This window comes from Dasypus novemcinctus, chromosome 12 (genome assembly GCF_030445035.2).
Source record: "Dasypus novemcinctus isolate mDasNov1 chromosome 12, mDasNov1.1.hap2, whole genome shotgun sequence".
NCBI lineage: Eukaryota > Metazoa > Chordata > Mammalia > Cingulata > Dasypodidae > Dasypus > Dasypus novemcinctus.
Window position 1 is genome coordinate 87470689 of NC_080684.1, and position 13934 is coordinate 87484622.

The 13934-nt window shown below is 39.6% G+C and overlaps 1 long non-coding RNA gene across 2 annotated transcripts; it reads left to right on the forward strand.

Annotated features, from left to right (window-relative positions):
* The first annotated feature begins 355 nt into the window (after window positions 1–355).
* On the forward strand, window positions 356–11804 carry LOC101439302 (uncharacterized). 2 transcript variants are annotated; one of them, XR_009188327.2, is made up of 4 exons: window positions 356–472; window positions 875–1019; window positions 2672–2851; window positions 9864–11804. It is a non-coding gene; the product is annotated as an uncharacterized lncRNA (long non-coding RNA). The 2 variants fall into 2 exon arrangements; XR_187745.5 differs by lacking the exon at window positions 356–472 and having other exon boundaries at window positions 643–1019.
* The last annotated feature ends 2130 nt before the right edge of the window (window positions 11805–13934 follow it).

The window sequence follows — 13934 nt, forward strand, 5'->3', positions numbered from 1 at the left end:
GGAAAAGGTACAGCCACAGCTTGAAATGCTTTGAACTCTTGAGGGGGTGAGTCAAGGAAACACAAACAGTTTTGTTTTTTTATGCTGTTAGCTCTTCTATTTCCATCTGTGTCTGCCAATTACCTCCACTATACCCATGTTATAAAGGAAAAGCAATGATTTGTGGAGGAGTTCATAGCAAATCCATTTCAGAGTCCATAAGGAAGTAGGGCACCGTTCATGACGTCTAGGGCACTAGGCTTTCTGCATCCATCAGGGCTTTTGCTTTCATTTGTGATCTGGGAGGGCAACTTAGCTAACATTTCACCCATTATTTTTATTTACTCACTCACTTATTCATTCATTCAAGAAACATTTACTGAGCACCTACCATGTGCCGGGCATTACGCAGTTTCTTGGAATTCAGGGGTTAACCAGACAGACAAGGTCACTGGGACTATAGGAGAAAACCGAACAGACAAGGAAAAAATATGTAAGTAAAACATAGAATGTCAGATGGTGGTAAGTTTTATGAAAAAGAAATGAAACAGGGAAGGGAGATAAAGAGTGTTGGGACAGGGTGACAGGTTTTCATGGGATTATCAGGAAAGCGCTCATCGATAAATCAACATTTGAAGAAGACCTAGAGAAGGTTGGGAACAAGTCATGTGGCTGTCAGGGAATGAGGATTCCTGGCAGGGAAAACACAAGTGCAAAGGCCCTGAGTTGGGAGTCTGCCTATTGTGGTTAAGAAGCAGCAAGGAGGTCCATAACAGAGCAAAGAATGGGGGAAGATGGGTACTAAGTGGGTCAGAGAGTGAGTGACAAGCCAGATCACGAATGGTCTTGAAGGTCAATATGAGGACTTTGGCTTTTTTTTTAACCTATGAACAAGAAAGGAAGCCATTGGAGGGTACGTGCAGGGGACCGGCGTGGGCTGCATTGCATCTTAACGGGAGCCTTCTGATTGCTGTGGATATATTGAAGAAGGGCCAGGGCAGAAGCAGGAGGACCTGGAAGAGGCTACTGCAATAATCCAGGTAAGAGATAATGGTGGACTGGATCAGGCTTTTTGTCATGTAGCGAGAAGTGGTTAAATTCTGGGCATGTTTCACTGGAAATGGTGTTTCCAGGGGCTTCTATAAAGACATACATTTCAGGGGAAGCTAGTGATTTAAAACTTGTGGAAATTCCAGGACTTTGTCACAGCTTGCATGGGCCCAGCAACCATTCTGTGATGCTAGTGCAACCTAGATGTGAGAGGTTGTTGGAGAAAAGTTCAGACAGTTGACAGAGGCTTACAGACAAGTAATTGCAAGCAGGAAGTACAGAAGGCTTTAATTCTCTTAGATCCTCAAATTTACTGGGCCAAAAAGCACACTGCCAACTTTAGCAGGGGGTGGAGTGGGTGTAGCTCAGTGGTTGAGCACATGCTTTGCATATATGAGGTCCCTGGTTCAATCCCCAGGACCACCTAAAAAAAAATCCCCAACTTTAGCAGGGGTCAAGAAGCCAGTTCCCAGGATCATCTCAGTACTGGATTAGAGAAGGCATCTGATTTGAAGGTCTAGAGCAGAGACATGCTATGATGAATGAGAATGATCAAGGTGTGCCACCCAACCCAATCACAAAGGACTATTTAGGGAGCTAGGCCAGAAAGAATTAATGCATGACCCCCCAGAATTAGATAACTTATATTTAATGCTCTAGGGTTGCATTGTCCAATATAGTAGCTATTAGCCACTTGTGGCTATTGAGCACTTGAAAAATGGCTAGTCTGAATTGTGATGTGCTGTGAACATAAAGTGCATTCTGGATTTCAAAGAGTATGAAAGTAGGAAAGTAAAATATCACTAGAATAAATTTCACATTGGATACATGCTGAAATGGTAATATATTGGTTTAAATCAGGAGTTCTTAATAAGAGGTCCATGAACTTGAATTGAAATTCAAAGAAAAACATTATTCTTCTGGAGATGTATTGGTGCAGGTGTGACATATTTATTAAATAATACACAATTTAGTGTGGGACTTAGTAAGGGGTCCGTGGTTTTCACCTGACTGGCAAAGGGGCCCATGGAACAAAAAAGGCTAAGAATCCTTGATTTAAATAAACTTTTAATAAAATAAACTTTCATTAAATAAACTACTTCTTTTCACTCTTTTATTTATTTATTTATTTTTTGAGTGTATTCCTTTTAATTTTAAAATGTCAGCACTACAACATATAAAATAGCCCTTATAAATGCACATAGTGTATAGTATGCTCTGTAGCTGCCAGATTTACCTTTTGTACTTTTAATTTTTTTGGAAGCTGTAAATTACACTGTAGTTAAGATTTGCTTCTTCACCCTTGAAAAAAACCCACTTTCTAGCATGGTAATGTATGGTCAGACTTAGCACCAATGGTTAAATACTTGGATCAACTCATAATCAATTTCATTGCAAAAGTACACATTTGTTTATCAATTCTAGTAACTTAAGAGTTGCCTGACAAGTCATTAACATACAGAAACTTGCATCCGGAGAAGCAAGAAGTATCATGTCCCTGATGTCTTTGCACAGTTACCTTTTGCATTCACCCTGAGTCTTTTCACGCTTTTAAATATGGCTACTAAAAAATGTGAAGTTACACATATGGCTCACATTTGTGGCTCACATTTGTGGCTCATGTTATATTTCTGTTGGACAGAACTGCTACAGAATATGAAGATCATGTTCACAACATCAGGCCATGCAATTCTTCAAGCTAAATGTCAATTTATATTGGTTTTACTTGAAGAAGTGAAGGTTCAGAGATTATTTGCCTAAGGATCCCAGCCTACCCCCACCACCATGAAAGGAAGACAATGTATCAAGAATGGAAGCAAAGGTAATTAATCAATATTCAAAAATTACAAGAAATCATTACAATGAAAAAAATAATGCTATAAAACTGTTCAGGGACATCAAAGGAGACATGACTATATGGAAAGGTATACAGTAGTCTTTGTATAAAAATGATAAAAATACAAACTTTCCCAAAATTAACAGTAAACTTAAAGTGTTAGATTGTAGAGTGTTAAAACAGGCAACATTCAACCATTTTTTACCTACTAAGACAGTAATTTTACTGAAAATCCCAACAGGATTACTAATGATTTTATTAAATGATTTTAAAGATCATTTTAAAAAGTTCTTGTACAATAACAAAAATTTATAACTAAATTTAAAAGACAAATATCAAACAGGGAAATTATTTGCAACATATATGATGATTCAGGGTTATTATAGTTAACAAAATAAAGGATTCTTATAAATCAATCTTTAGAAAAGCAAGCACCGAATTAAAATAAACAAAGAACATCAAATACAATTCCAGAAAGAAGAAATGCAAATAGCCAGGACAGGAAAACAGAAGTGCAACTTCTCTAATATTAAAAAATTCAAATAAGCAATATGACAACATTTGTTTTACCTGTCAGAGTGGCAGAGATTTACAATATTGCTAGTACCAACAGTTGAGGATGCTGTGGAGAAATAAGCAGTGATACATGGCTGGAAGGAGCTTAACTTGCTGCTATAACCTCTCCATAGAACAATTAGCAAAACTACAAAAATGACCAGCCTAGAAATTCCACTTGGAAGAGTTTATCAGGAAATGTCACTAAGACTTATGCAAAGGGACATTCATTGCAGTGTTTCTTATACTGGGAAAATGTTTGAAAATAACCTAAATGGGCAAAAGTAGGGTACTGGTTAGGAAACTACGGTATAAGAATAAAAGACAGTGTTCTGCAATACGAGGCATAAAATGCAATAGTCACACAAGATGTCTAGGATTTATTACCCAAACAAAAAAAATGGGTTACAAAACAATGTGTATAGCATGATCTAAGTTTTTATATTCTGCATGTTGTTTGCATTGCAAAATGCATGGGATTAGTATGTTGTTGAGTATGAAAAAATATATATGTATATGAAGAGAGAAAGAGAAAGAGAGTTCAACAAGGGGCAATTTCCCATGTCCATCCCCAGGGATATCTGACAAAGTCAAGAGGTATTTTTTGATTGTCAAAACTGGAGGTGGGAGTAGGGTGGGATAGTTTAGGATAATACCAGCATCTAGTGGGGAAGGCCAAAGATCCAAGGATGCTGCTAAATAGTATAATGCACAGGACAGCCTCAGAGCAAATAATTATTTGACCCAAAATGTTAATAATGCCGAAGTTGAGAAAACTTGAATATATTTATATTTATAGTATTTATGGGATTAAATGTGATTTTTTTGTTGCCTCTTTATATTCTGTGGTCTAAACATTTTTGACAATGAACCTAGATTATTTTTAGAGTCGAAGAAGCAACACAGCGATATCTAATTTTGGTGTCAAAATGCCCTTAAAGTGTTACATTCCACTTGTTTTTTAATCCCCCACTAGGACACTTCAAGTTGGTATCATATCACTTAAGACAATTACCGTCCATTTGGTTTTATTTTGGTAGTTTTTTGCACCTTAGTCTCAATTCCAATGAAACCATAAACGTTTTGAGGTTAGGAATGATGGACAGCTTGAGGGGAGGGGTCATGTTTCCCAGGTACCTATCCCACAGTCTGACACATGGGAAGTGTTTGGGACCTGTTGATAAAAGGGAGTAGTAGAAGAAGGAAAGAGGAAGGGAGGGAGGTAGAAGAAAAGAACAGGGCACTAGATAATTGCTCTTCACACTGTCCCCTGCCTCTCTCTGCCCCTGCACCTGGGCCGGGGCAGCACAGCATGGGTTGGGAGCAGTGTGGGGCAGTAGAAAGAGCACTTTGGTACTAGAGAGGTGGGTGCAAATTTTGATCCTGTAATTTACCATTTTTATTTCTTTATTATTTAGCAAACCCACAGTGCTTTCTATCAGCCAAGGACTGTTATAAACGTTTTGGAAATAATTATTGACTCTTCATCTCTAAAATGGGTGATCACCCCTCACAGGGGCATTGCAAAGCTGTGTGATCATGTAGGTAAAGCGCTAGGGACAGGGTCTGATGCCTGGTAGATGCTCAATAACTGGACTGATCACCATTGTCATCATCATTATCCTCTTTCAATAAAGTCTTTTTAGATGATTAATCATTAGTTGGCCTAATAGACCAGAAGATTTAAAATATATCTTGAAACCATTTCTAGAAATGAATTACTAGCTTGGTAGAAGGTAACAGAGCCTGTCACACACTCTTGACGGGAGAAGTGTCCCCTTCCACTTGGGAAGGCTGCGCTGGCTGACCGACCATAGGGCTTGGAACAGGACACACATATGTGGTCAGGGGAGAGGGAGACCTGTCACATTGGCTGACTCAACCCCAGGGACCGGTGGGATGGTCTTTCTAGGCATTAGTTAGTGGTATTCTTGGCAGTCTACCTCAACCATTCCAACTTTATTTATTTTTTAATATATTTTTTGTTTATTTTTAAAAGGTACTTAGATTACATAAAATGTTACATTAAAAAATATAAGGAATTCCCATATGCCCCCCTCCCCACATCTTCCACCTTTCCCCACATTAATAATTTCTTTCATTAGTGTGGTACATTCATTGCAATTGATGAACTCATTTTGGTACATTGCCACTAAGCATGTATTATAGTTTATATCATAGTTTGCACTCTCTCCCACTCAATTCTGTGGGTTATGGAAAGATATAGAATGGCCTGTATCTGTCATTGCAATGTGATTCTGGTCAATTTTAACTCCTGAAAATGCCCCCATCTTATACCTCTTTTTCCTTCTCCCTGATTTCAGCACCTTCAGGGGCCACTGTCTCCACATCAATGATATAATTTCTTCCATTGCTAGAATCACCATAAGTCTATAGTAGAATACCAGCAAGTCTACTCTAGTCCATATTTTACTCCCCAATCCTGAGGATTTTGGGATGGTGATGCCCACGTAACCTCTAATTGAGAGGGGGCTTCTATCCTCATTCCAACTTTAACCCCACAGAGACTGCATAATATTTTCCCAGAAGGTATCCTTGAAGACCAATGGTAGAATAATAGACCAAAAGGTAGGAGTATGGGGTGGGAGAAACTTCTGTTCCAAAGCCCAGGAGAACGCCTGCTTAGGACAGTAGGCAAAGAGACCATGAACAGGTGTGGGAGGACTGACTCCTGACTTTTCGGACTTTGCACATGATTCCAGCTTGCCAAACTACATGAAACAGACTGGCATCAGGGCACGTTGACCCTGGAACTTCTCCAGAGCAAAGTCAGGTGGGATGAAAGACGGGAAGTTTGGATAAGAGACACCCAAGCGGATGGGGTGGGGTTTCTTTGGAAAGACTGCATTGGTTTATTTCACTCACCTCTGCCACTTTTCCCAGTCAATAAAATGATCAGTTCAAGTATTTCTTTAGTAACTACTACATATCAATCTGACCCATCCTGAGCAAATATTGTGTTTGATGCCTTTAGGTAACCTCACTCATGAATTCAAGCTTCTCATTTTTTATTATTTCTTTCCCGCCTTTATGGCAGATTTCTCTACCCACACCTTTCTAGGCAATATGGGAGGATGTTCTAGCCCAGTCTTCTCCATCCTCCATAATACAGAGAGATGAATTATTTTCATCTTTTAGTCCCATAATCGAGCCTCTGGGCACAAGGTGACTTTCAAACTAAACAGCTCCGTGGCCCACATGCTGGAGACCTGTGTGTGGCCTTCTCCCTGTTCTGCCCTGGGACCCACGCAAGTCCCAGGCAAATACTGAGGATGCCAACTACCTTGAATCCTGAACTTTTCCTTGTCACTTTTCCATGGGAAAAGTGCCTACCACATGGTTATGTATACTATTCATTCCTGGAAATACATGGGAAATCTGACATTTTATAATTGCTTCCACCAGATGCAGCCAACATAGCATGTCTTCAAGTTAACCTTTGTGCCAAGTCCTTTAAATAATATGTCCCATCTAATTAACCAGACAATTTGTTGAGATAGGCATTATTATTTTTGTCTCCACTTTACAGATGGGAGAGAGCAAGTAAGGGAAAGTAACTTTCCCAAGATCATGTTGCTATAGGTGGTGAAGCAGGGATTCTAAGCCAAGTTTGTCTGCTTTCATGGTCTGTACTCTTGAATTCCAAATGAGATGGCTCAACTGAGGATCTATTTCTAATCATCATTCTTATAAAAGGAAAACAAAATTTACATTATGGTTTCAAAGTCATTTCACTAAACTATTTTATTGGATCCTCACACCAGCCTTATGATTAGAAGAAGGAAACAAGATGAGAAAGAAGGTGGGTGTTACTTTTATGGGTTGAGTCTTCCAGGGAACAAAATGTAAAGAAGAGTTTAGTGTATTATATTTGTTAGGGAGTGGCTTGGGGATCAATACCCAGGCCTAGAAGGGGAGAAAAGTAGGGTTGGGAAGAGGCAGAAGTCAACTTAGTGGAGCCCTAGATGTAACCTTGGCCAGGCCTGAGGAGCTCTGGAGGTAAAATGGCCTTAGAAGGAGCAAGGGGGCTGGCCTGGTCCTCTCACAGTGACCGGGCATTGAATGTAGTCTGCCCCCAGAAAGCTACATGACCTTGTGCAAAACTGCCCTGGAGGGGCTAGCAGTGAAGGGGGTTATGTGTTGTCTTGCATTGTCCCTTGCAGCTACCTACTAGTCTACTGAGAAGTCAGAATAGGACTCTGGTTCTCAGATGCCTACACAGGCCCCCTTTCCCACGTACCACCTGACCCTCTAAAGAGAAAATTCTTGGTTGATTTTGAAACTAAGTCAAAAGCCAAGAATTTGTACTGTTACTTCAATACTTTTAGGTGCCTATGTGGGCACCCAGAGTAAATTCTGATGGGTATGCTGGTAAGCATTATGGTTAGAGCACATAACATAACAAAATTGGTGAAAGTGGAACTTATGCCATATTATTCTGTCTTTGGCTAGAGAAGAATAAAATCAACTGAATAAACTGAACTAAAACAATTGTGAGACACTGATCAGTTATTCAATGTCCTTGGAAACTCAAAGAAGAAGGATTTTGAGTTCTCTGGGAATAGATACAGAATCTGTTGAATGAATATGCTCAGTTTTAGCTTTTGACTTGTTAAAAATTATACCTTTACTATTTTTCTATAATTAAAGTTGTTTTTAAATCTCTTGCTCTTGTAGCCCTAAACTGCATTCCAATACAAAAGTCATAATCAGGGAAGTATCCATTTTTGCATATCTTCAGATAGTATAGCTTGTCAGATTGTCTCTTTGATGGTTTAAAACAAATCACCTGTGGTTTAGTGAAAACCCATATTGCTTTGAATTTCCATTTTTCTTTGAACTGTCTGCTCATTGTAATCTTGTTTTCTCTGTGGAAATCTACAGAAAGATTTTCCAGGAAAGATTTTTCTCAGAGTATTCGACAGTTGTAGTCATCAGGTAGAGTGGCGGTGGGTGGTGGTGGTGGTGGTAGTTGGAGCAGGTGATGGTGGTGAGGGACATTGATGTTTTATTGAGGTGGTGGGCTAGTGCTGGTGGTGCTGGAGGTGCTGGGGGTGATGGTGGTGGAAGTGTGATGTTGATGGTGATGGCTGTGGTAGTGGTGGTGGTAGCGGCATGATGATGTTGCTAGTGGCAGTGCTGGAAAGTGATTTTTTGGGGGGGGATGTAGTGATGTTTTTGTAGGATGGTAGTGGTGGGTGTGAAACTGCTACTCGGGGCGTGACACTGTTGTATTTGTTGGTGGTGGTAGAGGTGGTGATGGTAGTGAGGAGTTATAATGAAAAAGTAACATGATGTGGACCAGTGACCATGAGGTGCAGAGATGCCCAGAGATGTATTTACCAAATGCAATGGATGTGTCATGATGATGGGAGTGAATGTTGCTGGGGGGGGAGTGGTGGGGTGGGTGTGGTGGGGTTGAATGGGACCTCATATTTTTTTTAATGTAATAATTTTACAAAATCAATAAAAAAATTTAAAAAAGTAACAATTCAGACCACCTGTCAAGCGGAACTAAATATGAAATAGATTTATTTGTTTCTTGCCCCACTTCCCCCAAATTTGGACCAGAATGGGGGTGGATAATACTGAATAAAACACTTTTCGGAAAAGCTCACTCAAATTTTTTTCCCAGGAGACTGCACATTTTTTCAGAAGAAAACTAGTTAGGAAAGAGCATTTCCTGTGCTTTCTAAGAAACAAGGTCATCATCTCCCTATCAACTCAGTTTCATTTTGGCTGGTGCCAGTCAGACAACCTTCTGCCTCTGACTCTTACCTGCCAGGTCACGCTCTACTTTGCCTTTGCTCACCCTCTTGCATCAACCCACCCCTGGCATTCTTTTTTCAATTCCATCCTTCACGATTCAGTTCAAATATAAATTCTTCTATTGGGCTAATCCTCTCCCTTCTTAGAATTCTTATTTCTTTTCCATAAAGACCAGACAATTTAGCACAATCATGCATTTGTTGTATTCTTCATCAGTGCCATGTGAGTTCATCTGGTCTCCACAGCTAGATTTTCAGTTCTACAAGAGCATGTCTTGTACTGTCCTTGTATTCCCCATATTGTCCAGCCCTCAGTTGATATTTGACTGAATACCACACTTTAATGCAAAGTATAAAGAAAGAACACTAAACAGGGAATAAGCTCAACTCAACCCCTAATCCGTTGCATGATCTTAGGTCTTCACCTCACTTCTCTGGCTATCAGTTACTTCATCAATAAAGTACCTAAAGGAACTAGATGATAATAGTAATAATAATAATTACTCAGAACTTACTATTTTCCAGGCATATAGATGATATACAGAGTCCCTTCACATTTTAAAATTATATGATGCCATGAATTGGAAATGTAATTTTTGCATTGGTTATTACAGGTTAAAAAGTAACTTGAGTTCTTGTTCTGTGTGTTCCAGATGGTGGTTTGAGCAAATGCAGAAACATCACCATTCTCCTCTTCCACTCAAAGAAATCTTAGAAGATAGTATTTAAAAATATTAATTTTAAAATGTTGAGCTCAAAAACAACAAAGGGAAATTTCCATGATCAAAAATTTTTGGTGTGTATCTTTAATGAAAGAAAGAAAGGAAAGAAGGGAGAAAGGAAGAAAGGAAGAGAGAAAGAAAGAAGGAAGCAAGGAAGGAAGGATGGAAGAAAAGAAGGAAGGAAGAGAGAGAGGGAGAAAGAGAGAGAGAAAGAAAAACAACAGCATGCAGAAAAGGATGCCAGATGTGCATATAGGCTTTGAGGGCCACAGAAGGTTGGAAATGGAACTCAGAAGTTTTACCTGTAATACTCTACTTCTTAAAAGAAACAGTGCAGCCACATGTTATTTGTGTAATTTCAAATATATAAATATAGGCGGAGAAAGGACAGGAAGCAAATAGGCTTAAATGTTTTGTAAGGGTGGGACTATGAGCACTAGCTATTTTCTTCTTAGTCCATTTCTGTGCTTTTTAAGTTAAAACACAGTCAACTACCACTCTGTTTCCTCATTGCATTAAGCTATAAGCCTATCTTCATGCCCTGAAATAACTGCCAAGAGCGAGCATCCTGAGGAGGTCTAAGTCCAAACCTCAAGTGGCTAAAATACTGAATGTCAGGGCCTTGAAAGGCAAATCTAAACTAGAGAGGCCAGCCTTTGCCTGGCCGTCGCTGAGGTTTCCTTTCGGAAGATCAGGTGAGACGTGGTTTAGGGCTCCTCTGTCCTTTCCCGCCTGGTATTCTTAGACAACAATGCGAACACTTGGTCATTAAAGGCTAAAGCCCTACTGGTTTCTGTTTTTGAGTCATTTCATTGTTTTGATGCCTTGTGGCAGGGCAGAGATGAATAGGAGCCAGGCTGACCTAATCTAGTCTAAATATTCAGAACCCGAGAAGGGAATCCTCTGCAGCAGAATGCCAACCTAAGTCTTTTAATTGCCTCGGCTCCTGATAGATTGGCTCTTACCCCTTTGAATTCCTTTGTTACGGAGGAGTTAAAATTCATGAGCGTCCCATGCCTGGGAATACTCACTCCAGTGCTGCTATTTTCCAAGCCAAGCTGCTGGCCAACCCCGCAAAGAGTCGGAGGGCTGTCAGGCCATCTGTTACATAATAGTCAACAATCTCTAAAATCTGGGGAAGCAGGAATGGGGAGAGCAGAGATGATGAAGCATTTAAACAGAACAGATTGCTGCCTTGCTTACAGGGAAAAAAAAGGGAGGGGGAGAGATAATATGCTTTGATTGAAGCAGAGACAAGCTTTATTAGCATAGGGAACAAAAAAACTTTTAAAAAATTGCACCAATAAAGCTGACAGTCTAAAGAGGCTTGGTGAGAAGCCCCATGTTGAATTGTAATTCACAGGGGAGATGCACACGCAAACAACACACAACGTATGCACTCCCACACAGATGCACGCACGTCAGCGACGTATGAAAGATACCACTAAAAAAGTACTTTGGGATTCAAAGTTAAATACAAGCCTGCAGAATCTCAAAACCTTGGAGACCTGGAAAAGGCACTTTACCTCATCATGTCCCAAGCAAACCACCTTCACTATGGGGTGAAATACTTGACTGCTTGACTGCTGCAAGAAAGCACAGGCCTCCGATTTGCCCAGCAGACACTCAAGTTCCCTGATTTCGCTGCCTGTGAATATTGTAATCTTCATGACACACAAGTCAGACTCCTGCCCTTAAACTGAGAAATACTCCTTCTACAGAGAAAAGTGAACCTTGAAGTAACAAAGAGCAGCAACAACAAAAAAGAATGAGGAAATTTGGGAAAAAAAGATAAGAAATTCTAGAAAAGTCTTGAGATCTGTAGAAAGCCCCCAAATAGAAAGTGAAATAAAACACATTGAAAAGCAACAAATTGGCACACAGATATTAAACTCTGGTTAATGATAGGCGGTGTAAAGTGTTCAGGGGGAAGGGTACTGATGTACCCTGAACCTTTGAAATGCATCAAAAATTAAGACAGATTGTTTGATGGGTAGAGAGAAGGATGGATGAACTGATAGATAGGTAATAAAGCGAATAGAGTATTTGCTAGTTGTAGAATCTAAGGAGCGGGTATATGAGTATGAACTGTACAATTCTTTCAAAGTGTCTGTACTTGGAAAAATTCCATAATAAAATGTTGGGAAAAAAAAAAATGAACATTGTGATTCCAAAAATTAAAGTAGAGCCAACACTAAAGTATAAACAGTATGTAAAAATGTCTAATTAAGTATCCCTTTAATTGTTATTTTCCTTTCACATGACAATGTTTCTAAATATGTAACTTAAAGTAGAAAGGGAAGAAACAACTTAAAGAATGGGCTTACACTGTGCCAGTGACCAATTGTCCTGGCTTATTTCATTACTGTTATTTTACTGTTGTTGTTTTTGATAGACTGAAACCTCTGAAATTGATAAAAAAGATAATTTGAAACACGATTTGCCCAAAATTGACATTTCTGTCACTTTCTCACAAATAGACTGTCTTTGAAGTGAACAATACAAATTATTTATGCCTTGTCATAAGCTACTTCTTCTGACATTCACTTAAAACATATGGTTTTTAAACCTCAGATATTTCAAGATATTTGAATGCTTTTGGCAAATTTCATCCCAGTCAAGGTCATTGTATCTGGGGATTTTTTTGCAAGCCTTCACTGAGTCTGATTAACTAAATTTGGTAGATTTAATTTTGAATTGAGGGATTGGCTGCAATTTAAGACTGTGTAACAAAACTTTTTCTTCTAAAAACTCCATTTTTCCCATGTCTTTGGACTAAACTATGAAACAACTATCTTGATTCAGTGATGAGAGGAAACAGAAAGGGAATGGGAATGCAGGGATGGCAGTTGCCCCCAAAACCTTCGTGTTTGTTTGTCTTTTTGTGTCATGGGCATATATAAACTGTTTTGTGGGGTAGCCTCGCAGTTCAGAACATGAAAACACAGAAGGGAGCAAAGTGAGAGGCTTGAGTTGGTTCAAGAATATCTGTCTGCAAGCAGCACATTTTATACTGGAACAGGGCAGTCGGAAAGGTTCCTGTCTGCAAGCTTTCACTCCAGGGGATGAAAAAAAAGAGAGGAAAAATTGTGGAAGAATTTGAGCAACTTTCTGCCTTTCAACAAGCAAATGAAGACTAGTAGGCCTGTGGGGTGGCCTCTTCCAAGCCAGCAACGGCGTCTTCAAGGGCCCTGACCCACGAAAGGAGACGCTGGTGGTTTGATGCGCGCCGAATGGTTGGCTTGGAATCCAGTGTTGGAAAATTACTGGCTTGAAGCAGATGCAATTTATAAGAGCAAAATAAGGCAGAGTGTGGAGGAAGCCCCGTACCCTGTCCTCCATGGTGCCTGGCCTCTGTCTCTCCATCGCCCTTGCTTGGCGACATCCCAGACCCAAGGAGAGAGAGGGGTACCACCTGAGACACAGAACCCAGAAAACGCTGAGGAGTGGCAGAAGCTTACCCCTAGCTGCCGGATTGTTTCTACAGACTTAATGTGACTTGCAAAACGCCACCCAATTTATATGAGAGGAGTCAAAGTTCACGTCATATTTCCATCAAAGCATCCCCCAAAGGTTTGCAGTTCCAAGTGCTGTATACAAAGTCTTTCTTAAACAGGAGAAAAGGTCTTTGAAGAATCCATCTGATGAAATAACAGAAGTGTTTGGGCTGAGTGGGGGTGGTGTGGTGAAATTTTGCAGCAATTGTGATTTCTGAAACACCAACATAACAAAAAGTGGTTAATGTCAGATGGCTTGAATGCAAATCCTGCTCTGCCATTTTCTACTTGTGTACATTGAGCTAGTTTTCTTATATCTCCAGTATCACCTTTCATATCTGTAATAGGGGACAATAACAATAGATGTATTTTTAATAAAATGTATTTTAATAAAAATAAATGTATTTTTATTACCATTATTATTATTATTATTACCACCACCACAGGGTTATTGTGAAGGATCGAATAGATGATCCAAATATAGTGCTTACCAAAGTTCTTCACA